Source organism: Manduca sexta, unplaced genomic scaffold, assembly GCF_014839805.1.
Source record: "Manduca sexta isolate Smith_Timp_Sample1 unplaced genomic scaffold, JHU_Msex_v1.0 HiC_scaffold_1629, whole genome shotgun sequence".
NCBI lineage: Eukaryota > Metazoa > Arthropoda > Insecta > Lepidoptera > Sphingidae > Manduca > Manduca sexta.
In genome coordinates this window covers 1-12992 of record NW_023592512.1, presented here as the reverse complement: position 1 = coordinate 12992, position 12992 = coordinate 1, and the positions used below count along the sequence as shown (strand labels likewise).

General features: G+C 33.8%; 1 pseudogene; it reads right to left on the bottom strand.

Annotated features, from left to right (window-relative positions):
* Positions 1–65: 65 nt before the first annotated feature.
* Positions 66–7365, bottom strand: LOC119191541 (annotated as a pseudogene).
* Positions 7366–12992: the final 5627 nt, after the last annotated feature.

Genomic DNA, 12992 nt, shown 5'->3' with positions numbered 1-12992 from the left:
CCTCCAGTACTCCCTGCCAAGCAGTATCTGGAAACCAAAGGACATGGCACAATTTAGACTCAAACATGTGAACACTTGCAATCCAAGCGACACATCATTATCCATGGATAGCAGGCAGTGCCGGAATGTATGATAACATCCAAATAATGCCCGTAAACAATGCCGCCGTGCCGCCTAAAATAAAAAGGTAACATATACTTATTGCAAAAATATTTACATGTAGTCAAATAGCCAGAATAATATTATTAGAACTAGCTTTTGCTCGTAGTTTCGCCCGTGGAAAAATATTCCGGGATAAAATTCCCATTACATATTTTCCGAGGATAGAATATATTTATAATATATTATATTTTAAAACATTCTAAGAGGAACAATTCTGTCATACATGATTTTTGCATAACTTTAGCTAGAAGAGTACAATAGGTAAGAAATCATTTTAAGACAATAACATTTGGAATGATTGTATTATATGGAAGTTCGACGTTTTAGAAGTAAAAAGGTGTTCGGTGTTGATTACTGAAATATTGGCATGATAGGATAGCTATTTTTACGATAGAAATACCATAGGGCACACGGTTAGTGGGTATAAATAACAAATGCTTACCTTTTGAAAAAAATACACTTATCATAAAACAAAAAATATTGTACAAAGTAAATTCAAAACTATAAAAACAATAGTACTGTCCACGGAGTGTTTGTGAAAACGGCGTAATCACCAAAACCATCTTCATTGGTAAACCAACTGACCTAAAAAAATATTATAAATTATGTCTCAATTACTGGAATCACAAGTATCCACAATAAAACGCGTGGTACAAAGCCTACCTTTAAAAGCACTAAAACAAGTGTTGCGTCAATAATAAATAAATAAATTGCTTGGAAAACCACGCCGTCCAATGCAACCATGTTGGAAGACCCATTATTTTCATTGTTTCCTGAAATGAATAAAAAAGCATGACAATGTAACAAAGATAAGTATAGTAAACTGCATATCTGATATGTTATTGTATAATATTATATTATTCAAACCTTTAATTGAAGTTCTTTCTCTGTTGTAATAGCTCTTACTATGTTTACCGCTGTGTAGCTGAAACTAAGTAATATAAAGGAAGGGAACAAAAATTGCAGTGCTTCTACAGCTAAATCTTCTACATAGCTTGGATGAGGATATCTTTGTATTTGCACATTAAATTGCCGTATTTCTTCTTTGCCAGTTAATCGTGCAATTAATTCGGTAGATATAGAATGCTGTAGTGCTATAAACATTTCGATTACGTATCCTGTAAGAAAAAATCAAATATAAATTTTGGTCATGTAGGTACATAACAGTCTATAAATAATTTAATAGATAAAAGTGGTACTAATACTAATATAAAACAAATCAGCATTTTTTTTATCTGTATGTTTTTCTGTTGTTTGTCAGCGTACATCACCGAAACTTTTAAATGGATTTTCATATACTTTTCCCTGGTGGACAGAGCGTAATTGGGGGCAGAATACAGCATTGTTTCATTAAAATCAGTTATAATAAATGTGAAAATAACTATTTTCATGAGAAAGAAAATTGCTATATGCAGTACCTGGATCGTTACCACCTGCCCAGGAGAATGGAAACCGTGGTCCTGGAAATTCAAATGCCGGAAAAACAGAATCTGTTCGCCACGTGCGCCCACCGCGCCCCTAAAACGAATTTAATCGTAGTCTTTCAGGAAACCTTAATTCATAAGACAAATCCATAGGCAGTTCCGTGGCACCTGAAACATAGTAAAGACATTACTTGAATATTTTATGTATTGCATCATTATCTTAAAAGATTATTAAGTAACTTAAGTTTAACTTGATAGGTATATACCACCTTGCACTTAGTATGCTATACTACGTGATCGTTTAATTTAGACTTTGTATAAAATTTGATTATTGAAATAGATAATAATATAAAAAATCCACTACACCCTTTTACGGGCGCAAATTTCATCTAAGTCCAATTGATGGGTACATTCATAATATCTTATAAATATTTAAACACCCAAGAAAAGTGGAATACTAACCATAAAGTGAATCGTGAAACTGTACTGCAGCTACAACTTCTCGCGCAATTGGCTCTGAACTGTAGATTCCTCTTAGAGCCTCGCTATTGTTGTATCCATCAACTCTGATTATCAACTTCAATATATCATGAATTGTACTATTTTCATTTATACCAGGTGGTAATGTCACATTAGCTAAATTTGGTGGCCAGGTCATATTGGAGAGATCAGGCCATTCAGGTGGCAAGGTTACATTGGAGAGGTCAGGCCATTCGGGTGGCCAAGTTACACTAGGAAACTCTATCGAATCAGGTGGCCAGGTTATGTTCGAAAGATCTGGAAAGTCTGGCCACTCTGATATGTCAGGGAATCCTGGCATTGCCTCCTCTAATATTGGAGCTATATTTCTAGCATTCTGAGTAATCAAGTTAGCCATCGCACTTCTTACCACATCTTCCAGCATTGGACTTTTCGGAGAGTAGGCAATTGACATTCGCGTTAAATTCATAACCATTCTGAAAAATATATAAGAGTCTAATTTCAATTTCTTTTATTTTAAGAGTATCGTATAAACTATACAATATACAAGGAACCTAACTTAACCCTGCAAATCAACTCTCCAGCGCACTTCGGCGACTATTGTAAGTAGGTAATATACATAATATCAAGAGATTATTAGTAAATTCTGAGTACATGAAGACTTAAATATAAAAATGTTTACAGTTTATTGTACTCTGTTATCAGTAGCTAGGTACAGATATTTGACTTGGATTTTACTATAATTAAATTAATTAGATTTTATTATTATAGTTATTTATAATTTCGATCTAGATGTCTTTTTGTAAAAGCAAAAACATGAACTAAATCAAACCATACTTACAACACATCGAGGGAATGATTGAGACTATAAGCGGGTATTGGCGGAAAGTGACAGAATCCCGTTGAATTGGTTCAATCTGCCAACGCAATATAAGCACCAGTGTTGTTGTTAACACCGGCAACAACACTTCTGTGGCGGTTTGTAGCGGATGACGCCATTGTTGCAGGAAATTTTTCCACATTAACAAACGGAATTTTGTAAAGGCATTCGCCTCCCGCTTTATCGATGTCCTCATATTTTTTTGCGTTTTAATTCCTGCATTACAAATTGACATTTATTCGTTTGCAAGCATGATTTATCAAAATGATAATAGAATATGCGTAATGTATAAGTGAAATAAAATCATGAAAAATGGAAATGTCTGTCGTAATAATGTTATCACTTGTTATTTAATTAATAGACTACAATAAGGACGGAATACCTAACGTCGTCGTGTAACTGATAGCTTGTATTTTAAAACGACCAGGTAAGGTTTATTTATTTATTAATTAATAGACACACCAACGATTTATCACACAAAAATATGAAATATCCACAATATAAGGTACTTATTCTAGGTGACAAATCTTTACAGGTATATACAACACTATTGGCTAAATATTTTTTTGTCTAACAGAAAATTGAAATCACATATATAAACTAAATGCAAACTTAAAATCTTTTAAACTACAAAATTATGACTTAGTCTAATTAAATTAAAATATTAAATTTCACACAGGTACAACATAAACTAGAATTACAATTGAAATAAATAATTATATTTTTAGAATGTAATATAAAAAAAAATTAGCTTTGGAATCTTAAATAGTTATAGAAGAATTATAGGAGAAAAAATTTATAGATATTATCATAATTACTGTACAAGATTTCATAGCACCTCCTGCGAAATTGGCAAACACTATTTATAGTAAAGATATCGAGTTCACCAAGGGGGTTCATCTCGTTATAGAACTTTGCTAGTCTATTTAGGGGGCATATTTGCCTAAATTGGTTCTACTGCGAGGTAAGGAAAAGTTTGAGATGAAGGGAATCTTGGTAAGGTGCGAGGAACGGAAAAATTTAATCGCTACAACAATTCGGACGATATCATGTCTCCATGTATCAGTTTGTATAAAGTTATAATATTGCCCGCTTTACGTATGGCTTCCAAAGAATCCGTCTTAAAGTGTGACAACCTCACTGGGTATCCTGCTCGGTACGGACAGGTGCGATCTTTGAAAGCCAAAAAACGAGTAAAGTTCCGTTGAAGGCGTTCGACTTTTAATGATTTATGTTTATTATACGTTGGATTCCATATGTGGGAGGCGTATTCCAAGTTACCCCGCACTAGTGAATTATATAGAACTATTAAGGTGTTAGGATATTTAAAATCTTTGCCGACCCGTTTTAAGAACCTCAACAGTCGCCAAGATGTTTTTATAATTTGGTCCATATGTAGATTAAAGTTTAACTTTGAATCTACAACACACCATTGCTGTGGTTTTATTTAATGCAATTCCGTTTATTAAATAAATAGAATTTATAATATTTCTGTTTCTAGTTAGCCTAAGACGTGCGCATTTCTCAGCATTTCAAATCATTTTATTATTAATGCACCAATCTTGAGTGGAGTCTAAATCTGACTGAAGTAGTGTGACATCGCTTTGGGACAGTATATGTCTGTATAGTTTCAAGTCGTCTGCAAGAAATTTTAAAGAACCCCGGTGAGAGCCTTGGGGTATGCCTGACTTGACAGTAAATGACAATGGAACGATAGACGAGAGCCGTAACACACTGAGCTTGATTCTCTAAGTAGGAACCCAACCAATGCAATAAAGATCCGTGAATGCCATAACATTTTAGTTTAGACAATAATAACTTATGGTTAACTTTATCGAACGCGGAACTAAAGGTTGTTAAACTTGTAAAGTTATCATTAAGCGGCTCACTAGGTACAGAGCCGCCTGATGGTAGATTACATCAACATTCAACATCATTAAGCCCAACGGTCATAAACGCCGGAATTATACCGAATACCTCCCTAGTATGGCAGACTGGGGTCAATTGGAACGACTTTGGGAAATAGTCTTGAGTGATGTCAATATTCATTCTATCTAACCAGTAATTATCTCAAACTAAATCGAAATTATATCACTATGAAATAACAGCACTAATTTGGATTATTCAGTGCACGTTACTTTGGACTTTAATTAAAAACATGTATTTTTATTGAAAGTTTCATTCTGATTACCTATAATGCAACACAATATTTATTGTCGTTTTTATAAGCCTTATCAAATAAATTCCGCAGTTTTTTAAGTTTTAACTACTAATTTCCTAATATTAATTTATAAGATTTAAATACCTTGCTTGGATATGAAAAACAATCTGGAAATAAATAACATGCGTTTCAATTGCCCCGCACCCCCATTTTCATTATTTTATAAAATAATATATGGTTCTATGTTAATATTTACTACAATAATCTCTACTGGGACAATAAAAGTAATGGTAACCATCAGCTAAGATGTAAATAAAACAATACTTGTATAGTAATACAAAATTAAATAGTCTCAAATTATTTACTTCACTTATCAAAAAAACAATACAATCCTATAAACATATTAGATGGTCATTACGTTCCAACACACAAGTAGCTCCTTTTCTCCCTAAAAAACTTCTTCACTATAAATAACCGTTTGTCAATTTATCTTATCTAAATTAATTCACGTTTTTGGTTCCAGTCTCCCCTACCTGTCTTTAGAAGTATATTCAACTACCTCTGCTTTGTGTACCGTTCCATATGCGATAATTAGTTTTAAGCGTCAATGCTTTGCTAAATAAAAACAATATCAATAAGTATTTATCGTTATTACAAAACATTGCAACAGACATTGAAATGCGTGTTGGACATTAGCGAATTAAATAATAATACGTTTAATATTTTCTTTTAAATCCATACACAAATCCTTGATAAAATGATAAATAAAGATATTGAAACAATATTTTAAAAGGCCACAACGTTTCAATCTACCAGAAAACTTATTAGATTTATCAAGTAATCACGACCAGGGCCTTGAATGAATATGGGTATGAAAGTACAATGAGAAATTTACTCTTCATTCTTTTCATATCGACCGGACCGCCCAACGCGTTATGTCGGCGACTATAACAAAATGTGCTTAATGAACCCTGCGTCATAATAAAATTACCACGTTATCAATCTCTCGTAACATAGATCATGCACAAAATATGCTTGTACTGATCAACACAAAATCTGTGCTTTCCTATTAATTTTAAAAACCTATCAGGTAATGTTGGTATTAGGATATTTGAATGTGTCCGGATACCGACTACAATTATTGGCAAGGTGTAAAACTAGCCATAGGAGGCCACGTGAATGTATCGCGTTCTGGGATTAGCGTGTGTATATCACGTTTCGAACAGGTCCGCTTGATTATATCGATTAGCAAAGGATAATAATCACTTAGCAATCGATACTGCCCGGACGCTATTAGCCACTTACCACTGGACACATACGGTTTACTTATTTCACCGTATCTTTATAAAAAAAAATAAAGCGCACTAAATTGGTAAGGGTTTTTAACTATGTTATTATATTTAAGGACGTAAGTAAACTTGTCAAACATTTCCTTTATAGTGAAAATAGTCTCGTCTAATACTTATTCATTATTATGTTTAGTTTATTTAAAGCTTTATCCTAAAACTATTATTAGGAAATAATAATTATTATTTAGTGGATGGAAATGTAGGTGTTTATTACAAAATATTATGATGCTGAAAGGATTCGATGAGCCCGTTATCAACATTTCGGGAAATTTCGCATTATTTTATTAATGAACGTTCTACTATTGACAAAATCCTCGTCAATATAAAGGAGACCATGGAGTTAGAATACGACGGTGCAAGGAACATCCTAAATATATCAGCATTCAGGACTCATTATTAAAAACAGCTTAGTTTGCTTAATAGAATATGTATTATAATCATACTACAATGATTATAAAGCTGTTACCAGTGTCGTAACTAGGGAGGTGCCAGTGGCGCCCAGGTTCACTCTGAGGGACTCTGGAGAGACGCAAACATACCTAGATCAGGCCTTGCTTTGGATCATATATCGTCGCAATTATAGGAACTAGCATCAGGCGCATAAAATGCTAGTCACAGCATTATCTTTTATTATTATCATTACCTTTGGCCGATAAATTATAACATATCATGAACAAAACTAAAAAATTAATTATGATTCAATAATTTTATACAGACACCTAAATCACTTACGGTTTAATGAAATATTGTGTTCTAATTACATTTGGAGAACAAAAAATAAACCCAAACAATGAATACTATGCATAGAATTAATCAATAAATCGCGCACACACTGTTTCTATACGTCTATAGTCACTAGCATATTGAAATACTTGACTAACAACACAATAGCATCTCACGCGCACCTGTCGATTACTGTCCTGTACCGAGCCTACGCACTTGTTCGCCTCTTATCAACATTAGATAACAAACATCGCAAAGATAAAGCTTCTGAATTCAATACTGAACTGTTGGCATATAGGTTGTATTTGTTTTAACAAATGAGAAGAACCTATGAGTCAATAATTCTGAGTAATCACAATTACCCATACTTCTTGTCAGTTCTCGGTGACTTATAGAATTTTTTTAAGTTGGTCCACACCTGATGTTTGGTCGAAAATAAAATCCAACGTGACTACACTCTGTGTATCAGATGTAACGTATTTATTTCCGCGTTACAGCAAAAAAATGCTCGCTACACAAATGGTGGCTTACGTTCGATGTGCATTCAAATAGGTGCAGTGCATCTTTTAACTACACTGGCAAAGCCGCTCTCTAAGTACTCTGTTATAACCAGCCCCTTTCTAGCACTTATAAAATAGCGAATATTATACTTACGATATGACTTTATGGAGAATGAAACTGACAGGGTTTAACTATAATGAGAAAACAAAATGTTCTTGGTTCTAAGTAATTTTATCTATATATATGTTCTCACTAATTCAAATAATATGATTAATTAACTTATTAATATATTGCTGCCTCGGTAACGTGGTTGTATTGTGTACGCCCTTTACGGCTACCGTGCTGAGATCTCTGGTTTGATTGGTTATTGGGTTATTTTATATCAGCCCGGTCTCTAGAATTGTGCCGGATATACGGCAATAGACTTACTCGCTTTTACATGGGACCTAACATAGTTATTTCCTGGTGTAATATGGGTTGTCGTGTAACATCTCTGTTTACTCCAAGTATGAAAAAAGCGTGTTTCTTAATGTTATGTACATACGTATGTACATATCTTAATACAAAGCCGGGATACGAGCGAGGAGGCCACCTAAAATTTTGTAGTGGAATAGGGTTGTGGACTAGTACCGCCGCGGTGAACTCTTTTTACCGTGGGGAAAAACGCGTTTCACAAAGTTTACGGCCCAATATCCACAATCGGCAGAATACCATCATTCGAAAGGGCATTGGGCTGAGCCCCTAAGACTATGAACTGCCTATACAGGCATATCAACCAAAACCGACGGTGGCTTTCTTCGCCCCCATATAATATGGCACCAGGATCTTGTTACACTAGCACTTGCGCGGAACCTTTCATGCACGACTCCGTACAGCGAAGGCACATCTTTGACGTCTATGATAGCGGGGGGGCGTATTGTCTTCCACTCCGATGTCACTTGATGTGAGCGGCCCCCTACTGCGCCTCTATCTACCATACCGTTCGTAACAGGCGACTAATAGCGTACATTGGGGTTATTCGACATACATTCGGGATTGTATGTTCGTCAAAGTGACATATGATTTTTTATAAATAACGTTTTTATTATATAGGTAGGTATATTAAAGTACTTTGAAAATCAATGTAGTAAAAATATCTCATTCACTAATTTCAGTGGTTTGTATTGTGTGGGTTTTATCTAACAGTGACGCACCTAAAATACTTAAGTTACACCTGCTCGTTGAATCACGTTTCTGTTTTTAGTGCAAATCAAGTACCTGTGTACCAAACAGAACGAATCGTTTACTAGTACTCGAGGAACGATGATGACAAGACACTTAAACATTTCACAAATACGTTCATCGTTATCAAGGAGTACCTTGTTAATACTTATTAATTGCTTACATACGAATGTACTGTCGCTTGCAATATAGAGTTCGCAGATTTTTTAATATAATATCTATGTGTGATATGGCGGTGTTATAAATAAATATTGTCGTGGGTAATATTCGGCCTTATTAACATCTACATTTAGAGAGGCTCTACATCGACGAGTGCCAAGTATAAAGTTACATGCAAAATAGCTTGTTTACGGGAGAGCGCATAAAAAGAAAAGATGTGTTATTATTAAATTTTTCAGACAAATTTTAAATAATATCAGTAATTATAATATATGTTTATAATTTGTAAGTTAATACAAATATTTTATGAGATGTTGCAGTTATTCGTATCTACATCATCATAATTGGTCATGTATACATGGAATTGGATTGATTTAATCCATCCTGAATACAAAGGTTTGTTATGTTCAAAAATGAAATAGTATCGTGTTGCCCGCAAAATGTAACAATAAAGATTTTGTAATTTCACGCTTTAAAAAGTACCCTAGCACCTTTAATGGTCCAATAGTCTTGTGATCCTTATAAGCAACAGAATCGATTGGGATAATTTTTTTTTTTTATAAATTGCCATTTTCCTGCTAACTGTAATTTTTTTTCAATATCCGTGAAATCAGATCTTGAAGTCTTTAAAAATAATGGATAGTTTCCTAAGAAAGTTTTCCTGTAGCTGCAGCAGTTATGGCCTTACTGTTCCATCTCAAAAATCCTTCCCGTATAATAATATTATTACAGTAGATAACTAACAAAACTAAATAAGTGTTGTATAGACAAAATTTATATTCAACAATTATGTTAATTTTGTGTTGTTTTTAAATGTTATTTCCTTGTATTTATAACATAATATTGTTCACATTATCTCTGATTCTGATAACTTTATTAATGCCTGACTAATACAGTGCTTATGTGTTTACTTAGCTTACCGAGCCATTTAAATTAGGCATCGACTTGATAAAAATATTTAGTGTGCATATAAACATAAAAAAATAATTGATAAGATTACTTTAAGTATGTTTTAATAATTTCTTATTAGCCCATACCTATGTAGAGTTAAATAATTAAGTATTGGGTTTGAAGGCGCTTTTTGGAGTTGGCTATTTTAAAACTTCCTCCTTTTCAGTTGGTTTATGTTTCGGTTTATCAGCAGTAGCACGCATTCTATGACACCGAGTGGTCGAACTCGGTGAACCTCACGATATACCAATCTTTCTTTAACTCGCAGCGAAATTAATCAAATATAAAAATAGGAAGGAGTTGGAAATATTAATAGTTCAAATGTTTACATAACAAAACGGGGGATAAAATCATCAATAAGGAGGCATTGTTATCTCAAGAATGGGATGTTTACAAGTAGAAAAGCCAGTTGTAAAGCAATACGGATAAATATTAAATGAAAATACTATGGTCATATCGTGAGAGCAAAACGCCGTAAAGCACGGAGATTCCGATAACAGAGGATTGCGACCTCATGGAAAGTATTTATACTATTAACAACGTTATTTGGAGGACACGTAACTGACATATATTTATTATATATATATTTACCTATCTTTTTTACGATCTATGTTAGATTTCTAGAGATTTCAATTTTATATGCATATTAATGGAATAAAACCATTCACTTGCATAAATATTAATTTCAATAATATGGTATATTACCTGCTTGCGTAAACCTGATTAGGAATTGCCAAGGGCATAGGAATATGCCCTACACACCTATCTGCGGACATTGTTCTGGGTGAGATTTATAATTAATTCTCTCGGATTTCAAAAATAACGGTAGTACAGTAATAGGGGTGGGCATGGAAACTTATTACTAACTTAGTAGGTAGGTGGCTATATTTTTTTTTGCATAGAGACCCTGCTGTCAACCCTGAGAGAAATCTGCAAACGTCACACTGGTTCCCCACGTCTTAGCGACTGCAGGGCCCTGAAGTGTGGGGAAAGGATAAGGAACCAACTCAGGATCGGCGGAGGGGAGGGTCAGGGAATGTTTGCGGTCCCTTATAGGCCTCAGTGTGAATTTTGCAACCAAGAGATATACACGTTCCTGTATGTATGCACCTAGGGCCGCGACATAATGTTCATCATTCGGTATAGAGACTATGCGTATCAGAATTGACCGGAGGTGGGTAGGTACATTTAGGGACATAAACCAACATAGCGTTCTTACCCAACTTGAAAGGTACAATTTATGAAAATTACAAGAAGAATGTTCAGATAAACATTTATCCAAATCCGTATCTTTAATCTTTTAATAATAATTAGATATGTTAGTACAAATTTCGCATTATCAGATAAATATTTTGTAGATATTGTGCACATATGTACATAAGGCAAATGCTCGAATTTTAAGTGATTGCTGACTACGTACGTACTTAAAATAACACATAATATGTAGGTATGTAGATACATTATACACTGCATCAAGGAAGTGTTTTCCAATTGATTTCATGACGGTTATAACTGTTTACGGTTCCTTCTCAAATAGTGCCACCAGAGTTTTTGGTAGAATAATTAATTTAGTTCAATTTTTTTCATTACTTATTACACAAGTTTTTAATTAGATGTTCATATAAGTAGAGATGTAATATAATATAACTAAAAGATATCCAACTCAACAAATACAATATTTATCTAACCTTTGTATTCTCCTTATCCTGTCGTGTTCAAACGCGAATAGTCATATATTATTTTTTTATAACCATTGTTAGTATATATAATCAAATTAATAATTTAATAATAATAATAATAATATCAGCCCTGTATTATATACTTGCCCACTGCTGAGCACGGGCCTCCTCTACTACTGAGAGGGATTAGGCCTTAGTCCACCACGCTGGCCTAGTGCGGCTTGGTAGACTTCACACACCTTCGAAATTCCTATAGAGAACTTCTCAGATGTGCAGGTTTCCTCACGATGTTTTCCTTCACCGTTAAAGCGAACGATAAATTCACAAAGAATACACACATGATTTTTTAGAAAAGTCAGAGGTGTGTGCCCTTGGGATTTGAACCTGCGGACATTTGTCTCGGCAGTCCGTTCCACACCCAACTAGGCTGTCGCCGCTTAATTAATAATTTATCGTGTTTTAAATTTCTCTCGCACCATACACATATACCTACCCTTTGAAATTTTCCAAGGACCGCTTGCACCCAAAACGACTAGCTACTAAAACTATCACTCTAAACACACATCAGTCTATAGGTAATTATTAAAGTTTATCCCAGATTCATAAAAATAATATCTAAATATCACCACTACATTTATAACAGGTAAGTTATCTTTATTCTAGCTGTCTTTTTTATATAAGGAACTCTTTGGTGAAGTACTTATTTTTAAAGTCACACATATTCGTGCCTACTACTTGTTTAATAATTAGGTATAATCTATAAATTCCTAATCATAATTTTCACATTGACATAAAAACTAAAAACTATTTAACGGATTTTATGGCGGTTTTTTTTATTATTATTTTCTCCCGACGTTTCGAAGACTTTGCAGCCTTCATTCGCGTAAACATAAGAAATCATTTTGCATAATTTTCACTTTAACCTATGTTTCTCTAACCGGTATTAAATGCAAAGTTAAGTGAGAATACGGACTCGTGTACCTGCGCAATATCTCTTTGTGTTACTAGGTTTTAATGGGCTCTCGTTTTCATAATATGAATTATGTGAATATTCACTTTCTTTAATATGCTTCGATATGAAGTAAATGAGGTAAATTGCTTTATGTTAAAAAAAAATCATGTTGTATGATTTATTGTGCATGTATTTTGTTGTGCACGGTAAAAAAGACCGTTGTACTTAGATAGTATTAAACAGCGAATGTTAATAGAGTTTATTTAATAAATAATTATTTGGGAGCATAGATTTGAGTGTGACTTTGATGTTTACTTAGCTTAAACAGTTAAGTATAGAATGAGATTATT